The following is a 25,281-nucleotide window of genomic DNA, read 5'->3' on the forward strand; positions in this document are numbered from 1 at the left end:
TTACGCAATGTCTGAGAGTTACAGCATTAAAAATGACGAATGTAGAATCACAGAACAGGAAGTGATCCACTCCATTCAAAAGCTCACAAACAACAAGGCAGCAGGCGAGGACCAGATATCAACAGACATGTTAAAAAAGGGCGGAAGAAAACTACACAAAGAAATTTATAACCTTATCACAATGATCTGGAAAACTGAAACACTGCCTGAAGTTTGGAAAACTGCAATAATTTGTCCCATACACAAGAAAGGAAACAGAATGGAATATGGAAATTACAGAGGAATCAGTTTATTGAACATAACATACAAAATCCTGTCAATGACCATTCTGGAAAAACTTAAACCTTACGCAGAAAACATTATTCAAGATTACCAGGCTGGATTTCGAACAAACCGTTCCACAACTGATAATTTGTTTACTATACGACATATCTTTGAGAAATACTGGGAATTTAACAAAAGCATCCACTGTCTCTTCATTGACTTCCAGCGAGCCTACTACAGCATCCACATAAGTAGCCTACAAAACATTACGAGAATTTAGTATACCAGTAAAATCATTAGTATGATACAACTGTGCATGGATGGCTCCCAGGCAACAGTGAAGTTCAGAGGATCCATATCCCCCACCTTTCCAGTAAAAACAGGCTTACGAGAGGGAGACGCTCTTTCATGTGTCCTCTTCAGCCTTGCATTCGAGAAAGTGGTTCGGGAGAGTAATTTACATGTATACAATGGTCTCCGATTCGAACACAGTGAAGCTTATGCAGAGGGATAGTGTTGCTGAGAAACTGAAGAAGAGCTGAAAGACATGTATAGATCTCTCAGGCACAGTGCCAGCAAAATCTGGCTTTTGATTAACTAAATCCTTACTTTGAAATTGACCAACATTCTAAATTCAGAAACGTCCTCCAGTTTAAATTCCTTGGATCACGTTTCAACAGTAAAAATATCATACAATGAATATAAATGAAAGAATAGCCTCAGGGTCAAGACGTCTGTACTCATAAGCAACCCACTCAGAAGTAAAGCTTTGTCAATCACCACAAAGATGAAGATATACAACACTATTATCTGCCCCGTAGAACTATACGGTTCAGAAAGCTGGACGCTTACAAAGAATGAAAGAGAAAAACTGAATGTTTTCGAAAGAAAAGTAATGAGAAAAGTCTGGGGACCTGCGTTAGAGAATGGCGTATGGAGAATTCGAAACAACAATGAAATTAATCAGTTAATGAAGCAACCCACTATCATCCAGAAATTAAAACTGCAATGGGCTGGACACGTGGCCAGAATGGAAAACAACAGAATCACCAAGAAAGCATTTGTAGGAACTCTCCAGGCAACAATACCATTGGGCCGACCTCGTACAAGGTGGAAAGATGACAGAGAAGGACATCGCAGCATTAGGAATTTCGGCAGGGTGGAGAGAGGCTGCGAGAGATAGAAGGCGGTGGAAGCAGGTCGTTGATGCAGCGTGTGGTCTACGGGGCTTGTGATCGCTGAGGAGAGAGAGAGAGAGAGAGAGAGAGAGAGAGAGAGAGAGAGAGAAATAGTAACAGATTAGATTAGATTAGATTAATACTAGTTCCATGGATCATGAATACGATATTTCGTAATGATTTGGAACGAGTCAAATTTTCCAATACATGACGTATTAAGTTAATTTAACAACGTAATTAAGTTAATATAACAACTTTATATTTTTTTATTTTTTATAATTTTTTTGATTGTTTTTTTTTTCTTTTTTTCTTAATTTATATCCAAAAATTCCTCTATGGAGTAGAAGGAGTTGTCATTCAGAAATTCTTTTAATTTCTTCTTAAATACTTGTTGGTTATCTGTCAGACTTTTGATACTATTTGGTAAGTGGCAGTATAATTCACCCCTTTCTCTGCCAAAGTTAGATTTAATCTTGAATAGTAAAGATCATCCTTTCTCCTAGTATTGTAGTTATGCACACTGCTATTACTTTTGAATTGGGTTTGGTTGTTAATAACAAATTTCATAAGAGAGTATATATACTGAGAAGCTACTGTGAATATCCCTAGATCCTTAAATAAATGTCTGCAGGATGATATTGGGTGGACTCCAGCTATTATTTTGATTACACGCTTTTGTGCAATAAATACTTTATTCCTCAGTGATGAAGTTTTCTGTTTTCAGCTTCTAGAACGTTAGAATATGAAAAAGTTCCACCAGCGATCACTTCGCACTTTTCCCCACAAACTTCACAGTTGCAAGAAAATAGTAGCACATCCATTAACTGGCGCGTATACCATTCTCGAAATCACGCCTTGATCCATCTCCAACGTATCCCGCCTTACGAGTTCACTGGCATCCTTAAGGAAATCGTATTCATTCCTTACGAAAAATATTACGGAATCACTGACAGAATCTCTTCATAGAACTGAGGAGACTGAATCAGCTGATTTACGGACACCATTCGTGCAAAACAGCTGGCACCCGCAGCACCGATGTTTGATACAGCTAGCAAAACTGATCAGGCATCGTCTGTGAAAGCGACAGCGAATATCGCTTCCCTAAATTTTATTTTCGTTTCCCGCAACCGGTGTGGCAAGTAAATGTTGCGACTGAAGGGTTTAATGGGGCTGCGAGATGAGAGAGGCGTCTCGTGTAAAGCGAGCCTGGTTCGGCTTAATGAGGCAGCGCCCGCAGGCTTTAGCCGGCCGGCCACCGGATGCCCGGCACGCAGGCGCGGTGGCCCGATCACGCAGCGGCCGTCTGCGCCGCTTCGTGTGAAAAAGGCAGCCGAGACCCGGCCGACCCGAGCTGCCTCGCCGGAAGCGACGTCAGCGAAACCGGAGCGCCCGAGCTGATTCCGGGAGGTGAGGCGGCTGCCCCGGCAGTCGCAGTCAGCAGAAGGCACAGTCAACCAGCCGCCAGCTCAGCCCTGCCTGGCCACAGTCCTCCAGTTTCTGCGGCGCGCGCGCAGCAAATCCAGTGCTGATTGCTACCGTCCTGTCACGCAAAGCGCCAAGCTCAGTGGGAAGGCTACGTGGCTCTCGGGACTCCCTGTTGCGTAAATTTAAAAAATGTTCAAATGTCTGTGAAATCTTATGGGACTTAACTGATAAGGTCATCAGTCCCTAAGCTTACACACTACTTAACCTAAGTTATCCTAAGGACAAATACACACACCCATGCCCGACGGAGGACTCGAACCTCCGCGAGGACCAACCGCACAGTCCACGACTGCAGCGCCCGAGACCGCTCAGCTAACCCTGCGCGGCTGCGTAAATTTAGAAAAGCCTTATACGGAGAATATTGTCCGATAATTATGCTATAGCTATCGTATACGAGATAGGTTTAAAAATTCCGGAACTTTGTCCATAAAATTTTCATACGCCTACCTTATACTTATTGTGCATTGTCTCCTTCTAAATAGCCGGCCGCCGGTAGCCGAGCGGTTCTAGGCGCTTCCGTCTGGAACCGCGCGACCGCTACGTTCGCAGGCTGGAATCCTGTCTCGGGCATGGACGAGTGTGATTTCCTTAGGTTAGTTAAGTTTAAGTAGTTCTAAGTTCTAGGGGACTGATGACCTGAGATTCTAAGTCCCATAGTGCTCAGAGCCATTTGAACCATTCCTTCTAAGTACGTCGCTTGCTGGATCGCACGAAGCGCCGTCTGCTATTTCAAGTTTAGTTTTCCGTAATTCCTTCACGAAAGAAGAAGAAGTAAATATTCCAGAATTCGAAACCAGAACAGCTGTTAGCATGAGTGACATAAAAGTAGATATCTTAGGTGTTGCGAAACAAATCAAATCAATTAAGAAAGGCGAGTCTTCCGGTCCATATGGTATACCAATCAGGTTCCTTTCAGAGTATGCAGACACAATAGCGCCTTTCTTAGCAATCATATAAAACGGCTCACTTGACGAAAGGTCTGTTCCTAAAGATTGGAAAGTAGCACAGTTCACACCAGTATTCAAGAAAGGGAAATAAGAGTAACCCATTGAATTACAGACCCATATCACTGACTTCAATTTGTTGTAGGATTTTGGAGCATGTACTGTACTCGAACATTATGAATCACCTTAAAGAAAATGACTTATTGATACACAACCAACACGGATTCGGAAAATATCGTTTTTGTGCAACAGAGCTCTTTATTCCCATGAAGTAATGAGTGCCGTCGACAAGGGATCTCAGATCGATTCCATATTCTTAGATTTCCAGAAGGTCTTTAATAGCCGCGCGGGATTAGCCGAGCGGTCTGGGGCGCTGCAGTCATGGACTGTGGGGCTGGTCCAGGGGGAGGTTCGAGTCCTCCCTCGGGCATGGATGTGTGTGTTTGTCCTTAGGATAATTTAGGTTAAGTAATGTGTAAGCTTAGGGACTGATAACCTTAGCAGTTAAGTCCCATAAGATTTCACACACATTTGAACATTTTTTTGCTTTTGATACCGTTCCTCACAAGCGAATATTAATCAAATTGCGTGCATATGGAATATCGTCTCAGTTATGCGACTGGATTAATGATTTCCTCTCAGAGATGTCACAGTTCGTAGTGATAGTCGCTAAATCATCGAGTAGAACAGAAGTTCCGCAAGGTTCCTGATTTACATAAATAATCTAGGTGATAATCAGAGCAGCCGCCTTAGATTGTTTGCAGATGACGCTGTAATTTACCGTCTAGTAAAATCATCAGACGATCAATTCCAATTAAAAAATGATCTAGAGAGAATTTTTGTATGGTGGGAAAAGTGGCAATTGGCACTAAACAAAGAAAAGTGCGAGGTCATCCACATGAGTACTAAAATAAATCGCACAAATCTAAGGGCTGTCAATTCGACTAAATACCTAGGAATTACAATTACGAGCAACTTAAATGGAAAGACCAGATAGATAATATTGTGGGGAAGATGAAACAAAGACTGCGCTTTGTTGGCAGAACACTTAGAAGATGCCACAAACCCACTAAAGAGACAACCTACATTACAATTGTCCGTCCTCTACTAGAATAATGTTGCGGGGTATGGGATTCTTACCAGGTAGGATTGACGGAGGACATCGAAAAAGTGCAAAGAAGGGCAGCTCGTTTCGTGTTATAACGCAGTAGGGGTGAGACTGTCACTGATACGATACGCGTGTTGGGGTGGCAGTCGCTGAAACAAAGGTGGTTTTCTTTGCGGCGAGATCTATCTACGAAATTTCAATCACCAAGTTTCTCTTCCGAATGCGAAAATATTTTGTTGACATGCCACCTACGTAGAGAAAATTAATGATAATCGTAATAAAATAAGAGAAATCAGAGCTCGAACGAAAAGATTGAGGTGTTCCTTTTTCCCACGCCTGGCCGGAGTGGCCGAGCGGTTCTAGGCGCTACAGTCTGGAGCCGCGTGACCGCTACGGTCGCAGGTTCGAATCCTGCCTCGGGCATGGATGTGTGTGATGTCCTTAGGTTAGTTAGGTTTAAGTAGTTCTAAATTCTAGGAGACTGATGACCTCTGATATTAAGTCCCTTGGTGCTCGGCGCCATTTGAACCTTTTTTTTTCGAGAAGGTTCGTTTATATTTTTCCGACAACTTTGGCTTCTACTGGCTTTGTTTTGGTTCCTCTGATGTAAGTTCCCATTCATCTAATATTCGCACAAACAAAGTTGACATTCGGCGCAGTTGATGAATGACGTGAGCGACTGTAAATGGGAAATGCCTTTACCGTCGCTCCCATAAGCCACCGCTTTGAGTGTCAACTTTGTTTGTCCCTATTATACTTTGTGTCTGACGATGTCCCCTTCTAAAATGTCAGTTGATCTTATGTTTGCGTTTCTGAGGTCCCTTCGAATTTCGTTCAGTCAAGGTGTTGAGTTTTTAAGTGATGTTACATAGTCTATTACCCCTTTTGTCCCACGCTTTTCTGGTAGTCTGTCGAGATGACTAAAGAATTTCATCCACCATTTCTTAATGCTAGTTATGGTGACTGAAAACTTTTCTGTTCTTTCAATGGATTGTAGCCTGCAACCGTCTTGGGTACGCCTTGTTTCTAAAATTTTCTAATAATCTTTCTCCCTTTTTTTTAATTTCTTTAAGTTGTTGTTGTATTTGAAATTATTCAAGGAAGTCAGGAAAATTTGGAAAAAACATTTCTTTCTCTCTTCTTTCTGTCATATCTTCAGTTTTTGGCAGCTCACCAGCAAAAGTAGTCAGAAGACATATAATACTGGTTGAAGCATTACGTTGACAGACCCATGTAATTTTACGTTAATTTAACGGCGCAAAAACCACGGAAAGCAAAAATAATGTGCACTTGTCTATTTATTTGCTGTAAATAACATGAAAGCTAAATAACTTATATAAATTAATTTTGTGAAATGTAATTATTCTTCCATAAATAATATTTAGAACATATAGCGGCAGCCAGCCTGTGGCTGATTGCGATCGATTGTAATACTTTTTTTTTGTTTTAGAAAGTAAGTGAAAAGTGTCCCTGATCAGATCTCTCTCTCCTGTCTGTTAGCCTTTGTATTGATAGGAAGCACTATAGCTGCGTTCCTTGCGTTTCACTAATTAACCTTTCTATTGAGTAGACAAATGCGATATAAGTGAGGTGTATTAGCTTTAAAACCATTTGTGATTAAATTAATGTAAATTAGTTAAGTCACACGAATTCTCATTTTAATAGTTCCCCTAATAGATGTATGATGCATGGAATGTTGCGATGGTTTATTGTTACAGCCAACGAGCGATACGAGCTTAACGGATCGTGGCGTGGAGACTCAGTGGCCGAATACAATTGGTATTTGCCATTTATTCATTTGCAACTTGCTGCAGCGTCCCTGAGATTAATTGCCGACCATCACGAAGCGTTTTGCAATCTTGAATGCAGTAGCGGAACCTTAAATAATCTGGCCACAGTCTCCCAGCTATGATTCCGTTTCGCCCTTAAATGACAGATACCGGCCCAGCAAAATTGATAGTGGCATCAAAAGATGTTATCTTTTTTAAGTTTTACATCATTTTTCTAGAAGTCAGTTTGGCCATTAACAAAAATGCGTCCACCATCAAGAATGGCCGTCTGCTCTTCTTAATTTTAACAGTTTTCTTTCCAGTGATTAACTTCAATTTTTACTTAAAACCAAATTTTAGAAATCTTGCGTGATCAGACGCGTCATGTTGTCTTCAACAATATGGAGGGAATGTCTACTTTGTCCTCTTAGTACCCACGAACTTGCTGTTCTGTCGAAAACTGACATTTTGAGACTGTGGCTGTGTGCAAAATACAGGTTGATTACTGCAGAGAAGAAAACACCATCCAGCGATTTTCGGTTTCGAATCGACAGGTTCATCATTAGACGGCTTGTACACGTAAAGCTACGATTTTGTTGTAATTTACATTAGTTTTCACATTTTATTCCCCCATATGGTGAAAAAAATTCCCTGGGTTGGTGGCGCCGTACATCCAAAACTTGATGTGAGCAATTGTCTGTTTAATTGTAACTGTGCCTCATAACGATTGCAAACGATGTAAACAAATTATGAAAGTGAATTTTTTTTAGTTTCTTACTTCAAAATACCCGTGCCCTTACGTTGCAAAGCTGACTGCTTGTGTTCATGAAGCAGCGAAGACTATATGAGGCATTGTTTTATACAATTGTGCAGACACATAGTGTAAAGCATCACTCACGCACACCATAAGTTTTGCCGCATGGAAGGACGTATACAAAGATGGCGATATCACAACTACTGTATAACAATACCTACGAATTTCTCTCCCTGAGATATTTGGACACATAGGAGGGTAAATCAATTTTCATCCCCAAAGTAGTTATAAAATTTTATTGTAATCAAATAGGAAACTTACGAGAACATCATTTTTCGACAGTCTCCTTGCGTTTCAACGCACATGGTCCATCGTTGTACAAGCTTCCTGATGAGAATAACACTATCACTGAAGTCTGCGCTACTTTCCTGTTCATAACGAATCCTAGCCCCTTTACACGATTTTCTGCTGCTATTGATAGTACCCTATACTCATCTGAACAGTCTTCTTTTCATTTCAGTTCACTGACACCCCCACTATATTTGGATTGAGCCTTAGCATTTCCCTTTGCAGGTTTTCTAGTTTCCCTATCGCTTTCCAACTTCTGACATACCACGCCCCGACTCGTATAAAGTTATTTTTTCGCTGTTTATTCAATTTTTTCCTCGTGGTCATTTCCACCTTGGCCGTCCCTTCCCATAGATCCGAATGGGGGACTAGTTCGGAATCTTTTGCCATTGGAGATATCATCATGAAACTTTTTCAGTTACAGGCCACATGTCCTGTGTCTTTAAAGCAGCTGTGTCCATTGCCTTCTGCATCCTCATGCCGTTCATCATTGTTGATTCTTCTACCTTACAGGGTAGTTTCCCACCACAAGGGCAACGGAGTGTCCTGGATCTCTGTCCGCGTCTCCGCCCTCTGTTGACAAGGTCGTTGGCAAAATGAGGGTGACTTTTTATCCCGGAAGTCTTCGGCCGCCATTGCTGATAGCTTTTATTCAAAATTTAAGCGCTGGCGGGGTTCGAAACCGGGACCGCTCCCCCTAGGCCAAGGGCGCCTCCAGCAGCTGTGCAACAGTTGACTATAACTGTTATTTTACATATCGAGGGACTACTGCCACATGTTCATGTATATACAATGACATGCTTTCATTCTCGTAAAATGTTGCATATGGACTAGGTAAAATGTGGCCTCAAGTGTGGTACAAAAATCTTATGCGATGCACCATGAAGTACTCATCTACATGTGCTTCATAATGATGTAATTGCACAAAAAGGCCGATAGTACGACTAATAAAATAATAAAAACAATACAGACTACTATGGATCATGCTTTCCTTCATACAGTTTCTAGTGGTCGTGGCCCCACACAGAGGCAAAACTGTAAAGAGAAACTGATGCAGGGTAGCAGAAATAATATTAGTGATAAACTTAACATTAACGAAGAACACCTAGTTGACAAAGTGAAGAAATTGTCTTTTAAATGATAGACCACAGCAAGCACTCATCCTTTTCTTTCAGGTTTAATTAGGCAAATCTAGATTCCGGCTAGAGCCCAGCCATTATCAATGCACCATTTCATAGCATCAATACATGTCCCAGTACGTCAGTTCGCTGTTGTTCGGGATTCTGTTACAGTTCGTTCAAAACTGGAAATCTAGATTTGTCTAATAAAACATGAAAGAAAAGGACGACTGATTGCTGTGCACTATCATTTGAAAGTCATATCACGGTCGTTACTTGCAGCCACATTCCTAATGGAAGGTAACGTGATGAAGAAATTGTGCTACCTTCGCAGCAAAATAACTTACAACGGACGAATACGGCACATAAAAAGCAGTCTAGCATAGGCAAAGATGGCATTCGTGGTCAGTCATTTACGAAGACAGAATCTTACTTTGCTCGTATCATGTTGCAACATGAGCTATGGTCACACCTCATGTTGTACTGATATTACTATTATATCTGCTGTAAACCTGGATGGTTTGAGAATGGGCGCAAGTCTGAAACTAGTAACCATTGTAAGGTGTCAGGCAAATCCAACACCTTCCATGAAAACTCTGACATGATAAGCAAATCCGGCAGTATGTCACATAGCTCCGAATAAATCCTGACATTAAATTAACCAACGTAATACGATCAACGAGTGAGCAAACGGAATACCACAGACTAAATAAGAACGCCTAAATGCATGTCATACCTTCCCACAGTGAAACAGAGGCAGTTCCGAAGGAAGAAACGAGAACAGAAGCCGAGAGCAGAAACGTGTTAAGCTAGAAGGCCCTACGATAAGGGACAGACACCAACAATACCGCCTGACCGCCAGGACCACCCCCCAGCCCATGTTACAAGATAGAGCCCTCCAGAAGAACTGTATAGATCTTACTGTTGTGGTTGGCAGGAGAGCCAACCGTATAACTAAAGGAGGACGAAATGCACGCGTCTCAGCTCACGCAGGCTGGCTTGAGGTCTGGTACATGACAAGGGAATTAGAATTGAGAAAAACGGACGTAGCTGGTGGAATACTTAACTGTAATCCATTAATGGCGAACGTCGCTCTTGACGGTACATGATTCACAATATCAATAGTACGGATACTGGCGCCTTGCTAGGTCATAGCAAATAACGTAGCTGAAGGCTATGCTAACTATCGTCTCGGCAAATGACAGCGTAGAAGTCAGTGAACCATCGCTAGCAAAGTCGGCTGTAGAACTGGGGCGAGTGCTAGGAAGTCTCTCTAGACCTGCCGTGTGGCGGCGCTCGGTCTGCAATCATTGATAGTGGCGACATGGCGACACGCGGGTCCGACGTATACTACCGGACCGCGGCCGATTTAAAGGCTACCACCTAGCAAGTGTGGTGTCTGGCGGTGACACCACACTTACGATAAGACTAAAAGGGCCACACAAGCTGCAAGTTTTAGCGTGAGACTTTTTCGCGTCTCTGTTACGTTGCAAATGTTCAAAAAATTGCCCCTCCACGAAAAGTATAACGTTTCTCATTGGATAGATAGAATTTATGTAGGCGGAGCTTAAGGTTAACATTGAGAGCCTGACTGGTCAGTTGAAAACACAGCCAGATAGCTATTTTTAAACCAACTTCGGTAAATTGTAGTAAGGAAACTTAATTTAAACCTAGATTATAGATGTGATACGGCATAGGTCATCCACACCTCCGAGACGGCGAGGTGTGGAGCTGCGCCATCTGCCGCCCCCTGATGCTGCGTATCCAACGACAAGGTAATGAACGCACGCGATGCCTCATAACAGTGCATAAAGCTTCACTCAGAACTGCAGAAGTCTCAACTGTTACACCCCCTTTTTGCGTAATGCTAGTGTCGATCGTCAATTAAATCTCGTGGTGTTCACATTTGCTACTTGAAGTAAAAATCTGAAACGAGACGATTTTTATGTTATATAATTATTGAGAAGCCCCATCAGCCACTGTAATTTACGACAAGTTAGATAAGTAATTAAAGATAATTGAGGGTCACTGTAGACCATTTTGATAGTTTTCTCTTTTGTGAAACTTAATTTAAACCTAGATTATAGATGTGATACGGCATAGGTCATCCTTCGATCCATTGTAGAACTTGGAAAACCATTCAGGAAATATTCGTTCACATTTTTGTTGAACGCAGTTCGTTATTATCATCCGTATTTAAATATTTCCTTTTATCAATAGTGCAATTTATAAACAATGTTTTGTGAGTAGAATAAAATTTCCAATGGTAAACTTAACTGCTTATTCGACGTTATTTTACCAGCTAACTAAAAATAGGAAAGGCTTGAACCCCTTCCACTAAATTTAGTTAGTATTAAGATTCTTTTACAGGGAGTGCAGTGGAGCTGACGCTGAGATCATTTCGTATTTGGTTATATCATCGCTAGTCTCACTGAACTCTTCTGAACTCTACATGCCATGTGTGGTCTGGCGTCTCCTTACCTGCAACAGGTCCCAGGTTCAAACTAGTCAATTCCCTAAAAAACACGTTCAGAGCGTCGTTGCGCGAAAATGGTAGGGAGACACGACTTAGAACAAACAGACACCACGCAGAATTTTATATCATCAATAAGTAAAGGAGACTTCATAACGCAACTTACGACAGTACTACAACCATTTATTTCATGAAAGATAAAGTTGCTGTTCTTCTTCACCTTCGAATGCCGGGGACGTGTAAAAATAAGTCTACAACCAACAAACATTGGCCTTAATTTGAAATAAATTTCTGCGAATGTGATACTACAGAAGAACACTGAAAATTAGATGGATTATTAAGTTAAGGAATACCGTATATTACGGACTATAAGACGGGTCTTATAATCGAAACTATTATAAAACTACTTCATTTGTGTGGTCATATTGTCCGTAGTTGCTTTACAATTCTTGAGGGTATTTTTGTTCTCTCGTTGCAATTACAAAAGTGCGTGGTTTCTTTCACCAGACGCGTTTCGTTTCGTTAACAAAAGTATCATCACCGGTCTCTAATTACGTTATTTACATTTTGATTGTATTAGATCGAAAAGCAGTTCGTTATCAATATGATGATTTGTAATTACACTGATTTTCGCTTGATTCCTCGCTTACATCGGGAAATGCCGTCTGTTAACACATCGTTGATGTTTTTCTGCATTAGGCACTGATAATTTTGGTCTAAGTTTTAGTTGTTCTTCAGCACTATTCATTTCTTATGTTTTTCTCAGCACACTTCTAGTCACACCACTGTTTTCTGTTTGTTTTTGCACTTATTAATATGTGTTGCGGTTTGTGTTTTGCAGTGTTGCCAACATAACCTTTCCACTAGTTTGCCTTTGTTCTACAACCTTTTTTTCATAGGTTATTGTATGTGTGTAAATCTGTTTAATTATGCCCCTGTGTATTTATATACTGTGTGAAAGTAGGGAAGGAATAGTGAAGGAGGGCTTTTCTTTTGGTGTGGGGGAGGGAAAAACCATGATGAGTGCACATATGGGTATAGCAGTGTGATGGACTGTGAGGCCAAGGAGAAGGTGAGGAGCAAGAAGTGAAACGAAATTGTGAGTCGGGGGGGGGGGGGGGGGGGTTGTGGGAGAGTGAGAGGGGTTGAAGTATGGAAAAGGCTCTTTACTTTTCCATGCAATTTCATCAGTTGCTTTAAATAGAGCCTGGTTTCCAATATTTATTTGGTCATTGAGCAACTGTTTATTTTCTGTCAATGCTTTGTGTACGTGAAACTTTTCTAGGAAAGGGAGGAGGTGTCTGTCCTTAGCGATCTTTTTCAATATTGCTTGGTGTGTGTGGTGTTCTTGTTTTAGATGATCTGCAAATGTCCAACGGTTTGTACCATATTTAAATGCTCTGGTGTGTTCTTTATATGTTGTGTGAGATATCCTGCCAGTCATTCCAACGTATATCTTTTAACAATCTCTGCAACTGAGCTGATATATACCACATTCTTGGTATCTGTCTGGTTCAGATTTCAGTTTTGGGATGCTCTTTTGTATTGAGTTGTTTGTTTTGTAAACAATGTTTATGCCTTGTTTTTTGAATATATTACCTATTTCATGTGTGAATTTATTGTGGTAGGTCATTGTATGCTATTTTTTTAGTAGTGAGTTGGTGTGGTTTGGTTAGTTTTTTCATTATTTCTCTCTCTATATTTTTGTTTAGTTTGTCTACTATTGTTTCTTTGTCTCCAATTTTTTAGTGTTACCCCCATGAACCACGGACCTTGCCATTAGTGAGGAGGCTTGCGTGCCTCAGCGTTACAGATGGCCGTACCGTAGGTGCAACCACAACGGAGGGGTATCTGTTGAGAGACCAGACAAACGTGTGGTTCCTGAAGTGGGGCAGCAGTCTTTTCAGTAGTTGCAGGGGCAACAGTCTGGATGATTGACTGATCTGGCCTTGTAACACTAACCAAAACAGCCTTGCTGTGCTGGTACTGCGACCGGCTGAAAGCAAGGGGAAACTACAGCCGTAATTTTATCCCGAGGGCATGCAGCTTTACTGTATGGTTAAATGATGATGTCGTCTTCTTGGATAAAATATTCCGGAGGTAAAATATTCCCCCATTCGGATCTCCGGGCGGGGACTACTCAAGAGGACGTCGTTATTAGAAGAAAGAAAACTGTCGTTCTATGGATCGGAGCGTGGAATGTCAGATCCTTTAATCGGGCAGGTAGGTTAGAAAATTTAAAAAGGGAAATGGATAGGTTCAAGTTAGATATAGTGGGTATTAGTGACGTTCGGTGGCAGGAGGAACAAGGCTTTTGGTCAGGTGAATACAGGGTTATAATTACAAAATTAAATAGGGGTAATGCAGGAGTAGGTTTAATAATGAATAAAAAAATAGGAGTGCGGCTAAGTTACTACCAACAGCATAGTGAATGCATAATTATGGCCAAGATAGACACGAAGCCCATGCCTACTACAGTAGTACAGGTTTATATGCCAAATAGCTCTGCAGATGATGATGAAATTGGTGAAATGTATGATGAGATAAAAGAAATTATTCAGGCAGTGAAGGGAGACGAAAATTTAATAGTCATGGGTGACTGGAATTCGAAAGTAGGAAAAGGGAGAGAAGGAAACATAGTGGGTGAATATGGATTGGGGGAGAGAAATGAAAGAGGAAGCCGTCTGGTAGAATTTTGCACAGAGCATAACTTAATCATAGCTAACACTTGGTTCCAGAATCATAAAAGAAGGTTGTATACATGGAAGAATTCTGGAGATACTAAAAGGTATCAGATAGATTATATAGTGGTAAGACAGAGATTTATGAACCAGGTTTTAAATTGTAAGACACTTCCAGGGGCAGATGTGGACTCTGACCACAATCTATTGGTTATGAACTGTAGATTGAAACGGAAGAAACTGCAAAAACGTGGGAATTTAAGGAGATGGGACGTGGATAAACTGACTAAACCAGAGGTTGCACAGAGTTTCAGGGAGATTGTAAGCGAACAATTGACAGGAATGGGGGAAAGAAATGCAGTAGAAGAAGAATGGGTAGCTCTGAGGGATGAAGTAGTGAAGGCAGCAGAGGAGCAAGCAGGTAAAAAGACAAGGGCTAGTAGAAATCCTTGGGTAACAGAAGAAAAATTGAAGTTAATTGATGAAAGGAGAAAATATAAAAACGCAGTAAGTGAAGCAGGCAAAAAGGAATACAAACGTCTCAAAAATGAGATCGACAGGAAGTGTAAAATGGTTAAGCAGGGATGGCTAGAGGACAAATGTAAGGATGTAGAGGCTTATCTCACTAGGAGTAAGATAGATACTGCCTACAGGAAAATTAAAGATACCTTTGAAGAAAAGAGAGCCACTTGCATGAATGTCAAGAGCTCAGATGGAAATCCAGTTCTAAGCAAAGAATGGAAAGCAGAAAGGTGGAAGGAGTATATAGAGGGTCTATACAAGGGCGATGTACTTGAGGACAATATTATGGAAATGGAAGAGGATGTAGATGAAGATGAAATGGGAGATATGATACTGCGTGGAGAGTTTGACAGAGCACTGAAAGACGTGAGTCGAAACAAGGCCCCGGGAGTAGACAACATTCCATTAGAACTACGACGGCCTTGGGAGAGCGAGTCCTGACAAACCTCTACCATCTGGTGAGCAAGATGTATGAAACAGATGGAATACCCTCAGACTTCAAGAAGAATATCATAATTCCAATCCCAAAGAAAGCAGGTCTTGACAGATGGCGAAAATTACCGAACTATCAGTTTAATAAGTCACACCTGCAAAATACTAACATGAATCCTTTACAGACGAATGGAAAAACTTGTAGAAGCCGACCTCGGGGAGGATCAGTTTGGATTCCGCAGAAATGTTGGAACACGTAAGGCAATACTGACCCTACGACTTATCTTAGAAGCTAGATTAAGGAAAGGCAATCCTACATTTCTGGCATTTGTAGACTTAGAGAAAGCTTTTGACAATGTTGAATTTGAATGCTCTCTTTTAAACTCTAAAGGTGGCAGGGGTGAAATACAGGGAACGAAAAGCTATTTACAATTTGTACAGAAACCAGATGGCAGTTATAAGAGTTGAGGGACATGAAAGGGAAGCAGTGGTTTGGAAGGGAGTGAGACAGGGTTGTAGACTGTCCCCGATGTTATTCAATCTGTATATTGAGCAAGCAGTAAAGAAAACAAAAGAAAAATTAGGAGTAGGTATTAAAATCCATGAAGAAGAAATAAAAACTTTGAGGTTCGCCGATGACATTGTAATTCTGTCAGAGACAGCAAAGGAGTTTGAAGAGCTGTTGAACGGAATTGACAGTGTCTTGAAAGGACTATATAAGATGAACATCAACAAAAGCAAAACTAGGATAATGGAATGTAGTCGATTTAAGTCGGGTGATGCTGAGGGAATTAGATTAGGAAATGAGACACTTAAAGTAGTAAAGGAGTTTTGCTATTTGGAGAGCAAAATAACTGATGATGGTCGAAGTAGAGAGGATATAGAATGTAGACTGGAAATGGCAAGGAAGGCGTTTCTGATGAAGAGAAATTTCTAAACATCGGGTATAGATTTAAGTGTGAGGAAGTCGTTTCTGAAAGTATCTGTATGGAGTGTAGCCATGTATGGAAGTGAAACATGGACGATAAATAGTTTGGACAAGAAGAGAATAGAAGCTTTCGAAATGTGGTGCTACAGAAGAATGCTGAAGATTAGATGGGTAGATCACATAACTAATAAGGAGGTACTGAATAGAACTGGGGAGAAGAGGAGTTTGTGTCACAACTTGACAAGAAGAAGGGACCGGTTTGTAGGACATGTTCTGAGGCATCAAGGTATCACAAATTTGGCATTGGAGGGCAGCGTGGAGGGTAAAAATCGAAGAGGGACACCAAGAGACGAATACACAAGGCAGATTCAGAAGGATGTAGGTTGCAGTATGTACTGGGAGATGAAGAAGATTGCACAGGATAGAGTAGCATGGAGAGCTGTATCAAACCAGTCTCAGGACTGAAGACAACAACAACAACAACAACAACACCTGTTTTATAAGGGCTACCTCTTTCTGACAATCAGAAGTGTTTAGGGTCATCCTGTTCAGAATTTTGAACATGTATGTGCATGTTTCTGATTCTGTGGGTGGTTTGAGATTGCATTTAAGATAATGTCACTTGTGTGCTTCCTGTATCTGTCAAATGTGTGTTTATTATAGGCTTTTCTTATGGTTATGTTTAGAAAGTTGAGTGAGTTTTATTGCTCTTCTATTGTGGACTTTATGATTTTGTGTACTGTTTTTATGTCTTTGTGTAGTTGCTGTATTCTGTCTTTAGGTTCATCTACCATGCATATTATGTTACTCACGTATCTTTACGAGCCAATGATGTTATTGATTTTCTTTGTTATTATCTCTTCAAATATTAATTTTTCTATATGATTCATGAAAATGTTGACTAATGTTCCTGAAATAGGTAAACTCATGGATAAACCTTTTTTTATGTAGTATTATTGATTGAATTCAAAATAATTTAGTTGTGTTATTAACTGCAATGATTTTATTTTTTTGTCTGAGAGTTCATGATGTAGCTGGTTGTTTGTTTTCAGATTTTCATCAATTATTTTTATGGTTCGTTAACAGGTATGCAACTGTGCATACAGACCAAGCAATATTGAAAAAGATAAAGGTTTTTACAAATTATTTTCACGGTTTCGTTAACAGGTATGCAACTGTGCATACAGACCAAGCAATACAGAAAAAGATATTCATATCATAAAACTCAGGAAGGACAGACACTTTCTCCCTTTCCAAGAAAATTTCCACATAAAGAAGGCATTAATACAAAATAAACAGTTGCTCGATGACCAAATAAATGTTGGAAATATCGTTGGAAACGTCAGAACAAATATATCGTCAAGTATAATAGAAATGATCATTTTTTATTTATAATTCCAACCAGCCTTATAATGACCATATAATTGATGCCGTAGGAAATTTATCTGTGTCTGGTAATATTGGATTCAACTGGCAGCAGCGGTCCACCGATGCGACGTACATCAGTTGTGCGGGGCGATTGACAACTTGCAAACACTGTCTCCCTCCCGCCCCGTCTTCACAAACACAGCACACTGTCTAGCCTATGATCCATCGCTGCAGTGTACGTGCCAGTGAACTCGAAAGTGATTTGTGTTATCAGTTACAGTCCAATAATTTCTTTAGTAGCTAGTTTCGTAATGGAAAAAATAAAAGATATTCATATGAAGCGGGCTATAAATTGAAAGTAACAGCATATGCCGAAGATCATGGAGATAGAGCAGCCTGAACGGCATTTCGGCCCTCGACCAAAAGCAAACACTATTAGCGATTGGCGGGCTGGTAAAGAGGAACTGAAAAAATCATTAAGACTAAATGTGCAAATAGAGAAGTGAATGCAGTATGACCAAAACTATAAGATGACGAATTGAAATTGATTCAAGGACACCGGCAAAATGGCTTTAGAATTAATGCAAAAATGGTTCAAATACTCGCTCGGAAGCTAGTGCTACAGCACAACTTAACAGACTTTAAGAAAGGAATTGTTTGGTGCTGCAGGTTTATGAAGCGTCATGAACGTAGCATGCCAACAAGAACCAAAATACCTCAGAAAATGCCACAAGAGTACGACGAAGAAATATTATCTTTCCATCGTTTATTAGTCAACATCGAAAGAAAACTAGTGTGAAATTAAGCCAAATAGCGAATATGGGCGAAACGCCTCTGACATTTTATGTGCCGAATAACTGAACTGTTAACACGAAAGGCGCTAAAACTTTAATTATAAAAACAAGTGGAAATGAAAAAATGCACTACACTATTGCGCTAACAATACTAAACTTAATCCAACGATCAGTTGCAGGCGCAAAACAATGCCAAAACCTGAAATACCACCAGGTGTTGATGTTCACGTACACGATAATGGTTAGGTGGACGAGACTGGTATGAAATTGTGAATTAACAGAGTGCGGGTGAGAAGAAAAGGTGCTTTATTGAAGGAGAGTTCTCTTCTTGTGCTAGATCAGTTTAACAGTCATCTGAAAATTTCTGTGAAAGAAAAATTGACGCAGAGAAAAAGAGCATGCTGTAATTCCGGCAGGACTTACTTCGCAACCGCATCGTCTTGATGCCTCGATAAATAAACCATTTTAAAGTGTATATGAGAGAAGATTGGAACAAATGGATGATGAGTGAAACCCAATACGAATTCACGAGAATGGAGCTTTAAAACGACCTACAATCAAACAAGTGTGTCAGTGGAATCAAACAAGTGTGTCAGTGGATAAAACAGTCGTGATCTAGAGTGAGAGAAGACATTATTGTTAAATATTTCAGGAAGTGCGGTATAAGTAACGCTCTCGTTGGCAATGGATACCATCTTATGTATGAAGAGGGCGACGAAGCGGAAGAAGAAGAAAGTTCAAATGACGATTTTCAGGGATTTTATAGGTCAGTTCAGTTTTATAAACTAATAAATTTTTAGCCTGGCTTTCAATTTAATAACAAAAATAGTTAAAATGTTAGCTTTTTAAAACTTCTAAAAAATTAAGGTGCGTCTTACAGTCCGTGGCATCTTATAGTGCGTAAAATACGGTAAGAAGTTTCTCCACAGAACTGGCGAGGGAAGAAAATGTAGAATACACTGACACGATGCTGTGCGGCGAGCGGGAAGTTGGGAATTTCAGGCTGACGGAGAGCGCCTCTGGAAGATGGAGGCGACTAAAGGAACGCTTCTGGAGAAGCGAAGCATACGGGTTCGAGTCCCGGTCCGGCACAGATTATCAGCTCTCGCCGTTGCCTTGCTCAGTACCCTGACCGGCTGGAAGTCATTATTTCCATCCTATCTCTTTCCCATCCCGTTTCCTATCCGTTCCTTTAGATTAGATTAGATTAGTTTTTTCGTTCCATAGATCCGTGTTGAGGAGATCCTCTTGGATGTGGAACATGTCACTTTAAAAAAAAAAAAAAGCTGAAATAACAATACTAATAGTATAAATATATACAACACATCATTTGTTTCTATTAAGAAATTCGTCAATGGAGTAGAAGAAGTTGACCACTAGTAAACTTTTCAGGCTCCTTTTAAACTGATCTTTATTTGTAACTAAATTTTTTTATGTTTGCTGGAAAATTATTGAAGATGAGTGTTCCTGAGTAGTGGACCCCTTCTTGAACTAAAGTAAGTGCTTTTAAGTCCTTGTGCAGATCATTTTTGTTCCTGGTATTGTATGTATGAACTGAGCTGTTTCTTGAAAAAAGAGATATATTATTTAGGACAAATTTCATTAAGGAGTAATTATACTGAGAGGCAGTAGTTAGTATACCCAGTTCTTTGAAGAGGTTTCTACAAGAAGTCCGTGAGTTTATTTCACAAATAATACGTATTACACGCTTTTGGACTCACACAAGAAGTTACAATGTGATAGGACATACGTTAAGGCATCAGAGAATAACCTACATGATTCCACAGAGAGCTTTAGAGGACAAAAAACTGACCATTGATTGGCTGAGGACGTTTGATGCAAGATTTATGAACTCTGAGATGGAGATGGTGTCACAGCAGAGAATGTCGTGGAGGGGTGCATCAAACGAGTCTGAGGTCTGGAACAATGTGGATCACCTCAGTCACTGCTACTGTTACCCCACTATTACTGCTGCTGACACTTCTACTACTACTACTACTACTACTACTACTATTACCACACCTATTACCGTCTATCATTGCCTGTGCTTATCATGGTTATTATTTTCCCTTCTGTTAACGCATATATACTTTAACCAAGGTAATTAAAATGCTTCGTCAGTTTTTTTCCAGTACTTCATTTGCTGCTGGATGTGTCTTCTTAAAGTCTAGCTCAACTCACATGAACACTTACAATTCTGAACTGTATGAAAAGTAACCGTTACAGTGTTAGTTCATCACTGGACTGTGAAGTTTTTACTGTGACACACCTGGCATCATCTTGTTCTGAGGCATTTCCGAGCAAGCTGTCACTGCCCACAGATGAGCACCTATCAGAAACGCCCCGCGCTTGCTACTCAAAATCTTAGCTGATTGTTATCAACCGTTTTCTTTCATCCAGAGATTTTTTTCAAGTTTGCTAATTGTTGCTATTCAATTGCGAGATCTCTTGACACTTAAATGTCACGCGCTCCTCTCCACACTGCCATCGCGGATTTATCTGACATCTGAAGATGGTCATCGCTGACAGAAATCGGTAGTCTAAGGACCTAACAATTTTGTAATCATAAACTAAGTAAAAGAAAATTACCACCTGAGATAGACATCGTACTGCCTCCTCCGCAAGTGCCAACTTGGCCCCTTTACAATTTTAAATTTCCGTTTTATTGTTCTGTTTGACGACCAAAGGCTGACAGTCTGTGGAGTGCACGTTTACAAGTAAGGAATCATTGTTGTAAAGACTGCTTGTTTTGACAAATACTTATGACTTCTAGTGTATGACTCAGAAGAGCTTATTGAGCGAACGGTCGGTAATAATAGCACTGCGAGCAAAAGCTGCCGCTATTATCCTTTTCACTTAGCATAGATAGCGACGTCGCCTTGAACGAAACGCTTGTACGCCCAAATCAGGACGTGGATGCTGCCTTGCCAGGAGCTTAGCCTACTAAACGCCTCAGACACAATGGAGGTCAGACAGCCAGGCAAGAGCGCTGGGGACCGGTTCTGGGGCGCGGGGGCCGATCTCCAGACGGGGTCACGGTCAACAATGCCCTCCGTCTCGATACAACAGGTACCGCTAGCGCCCTTCGCAACTGCACGCGCCTCTCCTCCCAACACGCAATGCGTCATGCCGCGCAGCTACAATCACATAAAGCGATCTTCAGCAGCAGTGATAGGGTTTCATAGATAATGATTTAGGTATCAGTACCTCGTTCAACTGCTCTTCCAAGTCCTTTGCTGTCTCTGACAGAATTACAATGTCAGCGCGAACCTCAAAGTTTTTATTTCTTCTCCATGGATTTTAATGCATGCTCCGAACATTTCTCTTGTTTCATTTACTGCTTGCTCAATATACAGATTGAATAGCATCGGGGAGAGGCTACAACCCTGTCGTGAGACTTGGAAGAGCAGATGAACATCAACAAAAGCAGAACAAGAATAATGGAATGTACTCGAATTAAGTCGGGTGATGCTGAGGGAATTAAATTAGGAAATGAGACACTTAAAATAGTAAAGGAGTTTTGCTATTTGGAGAGCAAAATAACTGGTGATTGTCGAAGTGGAGAGGATATAAAATGTAGACTGGCAATCGCAAGGAAATAGTTTCTGGAGAAGAGAAATTTGTTAACATCGATTATTGATTTAAGCGTCAGGAAGTTTTTTCTGAAAGTATTTGTATGGAGTGTGGCCATGTATGGTAGTGAAACATGGACGATAAATAGTTTAGACAAGAAGAGAATAGAAACTTTCTAAACGTGGTGCTACAGAAAAATGCTGAAGATTAGATGGGTAGATCACGTAACTAATGAGGAGGTATTGAATAGAATTGGGGAGAAGAGGAGTTTTTGGCACAAGTTGACTAGAAGAAGGGATCGGTTGGTAGGACATGTTCTGAGGCATCAAGGGATCACTAATTTAGTATTGGGGGGCTGCGTGGAGGGTAAAAATCGTAGAGGGAGACCAAGAGATGAATACACCAAGCAGATTCAGATGGATGTAGGTTGCAGTAGTTATTGGCAGATGAAGAAACTTCCACAGGATAGAGTAGCACGAAGAGCTGCATCAAACCAGTCTCAGGATTGAAGACCACAACAACAACAACCTGTACGCAAGAATTCGCTTGTCGCTGAGAACGTATTCATTCTTAAATATTACGTTTTTTAGTATTATTAAGATTCTCTAAGAGTTATTTTGCTAAAACAGTGTACCACTAATGGAAGCAGGGATTGGTTAAGTCGCTGTACTCACATTTCTAATTTAGTATTCAGGTTTTCATCTTTTAGTGCTTTAGTAAAAATGCCAAGAGAGTATTCCTGAAAAAAAAAAAATGTCCCATATTACCTTGTATTCAGGCGAGGGAACAGTAAGAGAATTTATAGCAGAACAGCTCTCAAACAATGAATAAAGTACTACATGAATTATTTTTTTTTTTTGTATTTCTATTGAAACCTGTAGCTACCGTACTAAAGATGAGCACATTGAAGTAAAGCTAAGCTGCCTCTAAACTTAAATACCGTTAAACTATTTCCACCGCTTGTAACTCTAAAACACCAAAATCGAAGTGCAGCGACACACATTGGATTCTGTTTCTCACACAAAATATTAATTTTTTTAATGAAATGTAACTATTGCTTGGACTGGTTATGGTTCTTGACATTTATCAGCATATAATCATGCAAGAAGACACAAAAATTACGTAAAATTACCCACTTCAAAACAATCCGCACAGACACATATAAAAACGAAACAAACAAAAAACGATTTTTGTGAAACACTTTTCATTAAAAATGCAATTTAAGTGAGCACATGTCTTTGCAACACCCATGTACTCTCAATGCAGCAATATCACAGCAAATGAAAAGTATCAGTAAGGCCTAAAGACGAGAAACACTTTCGCTTTCACACTCGGGTTAGCACAATTACACTGGATCCACATGCTGACAATCTTAGTACAGGGATCATAAATAATTAGAAAAATGCCACTAACGTTCTTGCAATGTAATGGCAAAAACATATATCATAATTTCACTGTACAAGGGTCTAGTGCCGCGTAACCACTCTTCTTCTGAGTTAGAAATGGATTCTTTACTAATTATTCTACAGTGACCAATTTATGAAACAGCAATGGCTCATGTCTCTTGAGTGTAATTTCGAAAAGAGGGACATATTTAATCTCGGGATAAAACATTTTACACAGCTGTAGTTCATTTGAAGCATCATATTTCCAATTATAATGTGTATGACGTTCCTGAGTGGTCCATCAAGAAAACCGGGTGGACCTTGGCAGAGGTATAGTAGTTCTTCAGCACTTAGCACGTTACAGTAGCTGTTGACACGTGGGAATATGTTTCCAGCACTTTCATCTCTCTCAGCGAGCATATCTACATTTACATAATCGCGTTGCATCTCCTCGAGTATAGGTGCTGATAACCTTGTCGTTGAGCGCCGATAACCCACAAACACACACACACACTCTTCTCGATTAATGGTATGGGCATCATCTCCACACATATATAATTCTCTTGACTCACCAGTCCGTGAACGTCCTCGTGCATTCCTCTCTAACCTCATCCTTATTGCTGTGTGACCGTAACGCAACAGAAATTTATTTGAAACGCGCAACAATGCCATACTGGCCATTCACGAAAGAAATATTGTTTACAAACATTTCCCCGTACGACAGTTTTGGATGATAAGATGACAAATGAGCCCATATGTATACGCATTAAACGAAAACTGAATATGACAATTTCCAAAAACTTAATCTTACGTAGTGCATAAACGACCTAAATAAACGGCTAACAGATCTACATCTACATCTATCTCGATACTCCACAGTCTGCCTTACGGTGCGTGGTGGAGGGTACACCGTATCACTACTAGTCATTTCCTTTCCTGGTTTAAATGGCTCTGAGCACTATGGGACTTAACATCTGAGGTCATCAGTCCCCTAGAACTTGGAAATTCTTAAACCTAACTAACCTAAGGACATCACACACATCCACGGCCGAGGCAGGATTTGAACCTGCGACCGTAGCGGTCGCGCGGTTCCAGACTGTTCCTTTCCTGTTCCACACGCAAATAGAACGAGGGAAAAACGACTGCCTATATTGCCCTAATTTCTCGTATATTATCTTCGTGGTCTTCAAGAGCATTGTATGTTGGAGGCAACAGAATCGTTACGCAGCTAGCTTCAAATGCCGGTTCTCTATATTTTGTCATTAGTGTTCCTCGGAAAGAACGTCGCCTTCTGTCTAGAGATACCCATTTCAATTCCCCAAGCACCTCGGTAACACTTGTGTGGTTCGAACCTACAGGCGCCGCGCGGAGTGGCAGCGCGGTTTGAGGCGCCGTGTCACGAATTGCGCGGCCCCTCCCGCTGGAGGTTCGAGTCCTCCCTCGGGCACGGGTGTGTGTATGTGTTTTGTTCTTAGCATAAGCTAGTTTTAGATAGTTTAAGTAGCGTGTAAGTCTAGAGACCGATGACATCAGCAGTTTGGTCCTTTAGGAATTTACACACTATTGAACTTTTTTTTCGAACCTACCGGTAACAAACCTAGCAGCCCGCCTCTGAATTGCTTCAATGTCCTATTTCAATCCGACCTGGTATGGATATCAAAACTCGAGCAGTATTCAATAATAGGTCGCACCAGCGTCCTGTATACGGTCCCCTTGACAGATGAACCAGACTTTTAAAAAATTCTCCCAGTATACCGAAATTGCACTTTCGCCTTCCCCATCACAATCCTCACATGCTCGTTCAATTTCATACCGCTTTGCAGCGCTACGCCCAGATATTTAAACGACGTGAGTGTGTCAAGCAGGACACCACTAATGATGTATCCGAACATTATGGGTTTGTTTTTCCTTCTCATCCGCATTAATTTTCATTTCCGACACTTAGAGCTAGCTGCCATTCATCACACTAACTAGAAATTTTGTCTACGTCGTCTTGCATTCTCCTACAATCACTCAACTTCGACACCTTACCGTACACCACAGCATTATCAGCAAACAACGGAAGATTGCTGCCCACTCTGTCCGCCAAATAATTAATGTATACAGAGAATAACAGCGGCTCTATCACACTCCTATGGGGCACTCCTGACGATACCC

This window comes from Schistocerca gregaria, chromosome 1 (assembly GCF_023897955.1).
Source record: "Schistocerca gregaria isolate iqSchGreg1 chromosome 1, iqSchGreg1.2, whole genome shotgun sequence".
Classification (NCBI taxonomy): domain Eukaryota; kingdom Metazoa; phylum Arthropoda; class Insecta; order Orthoptera; family Acrididae; genus Schistocerca; species Schistocerca gregaria.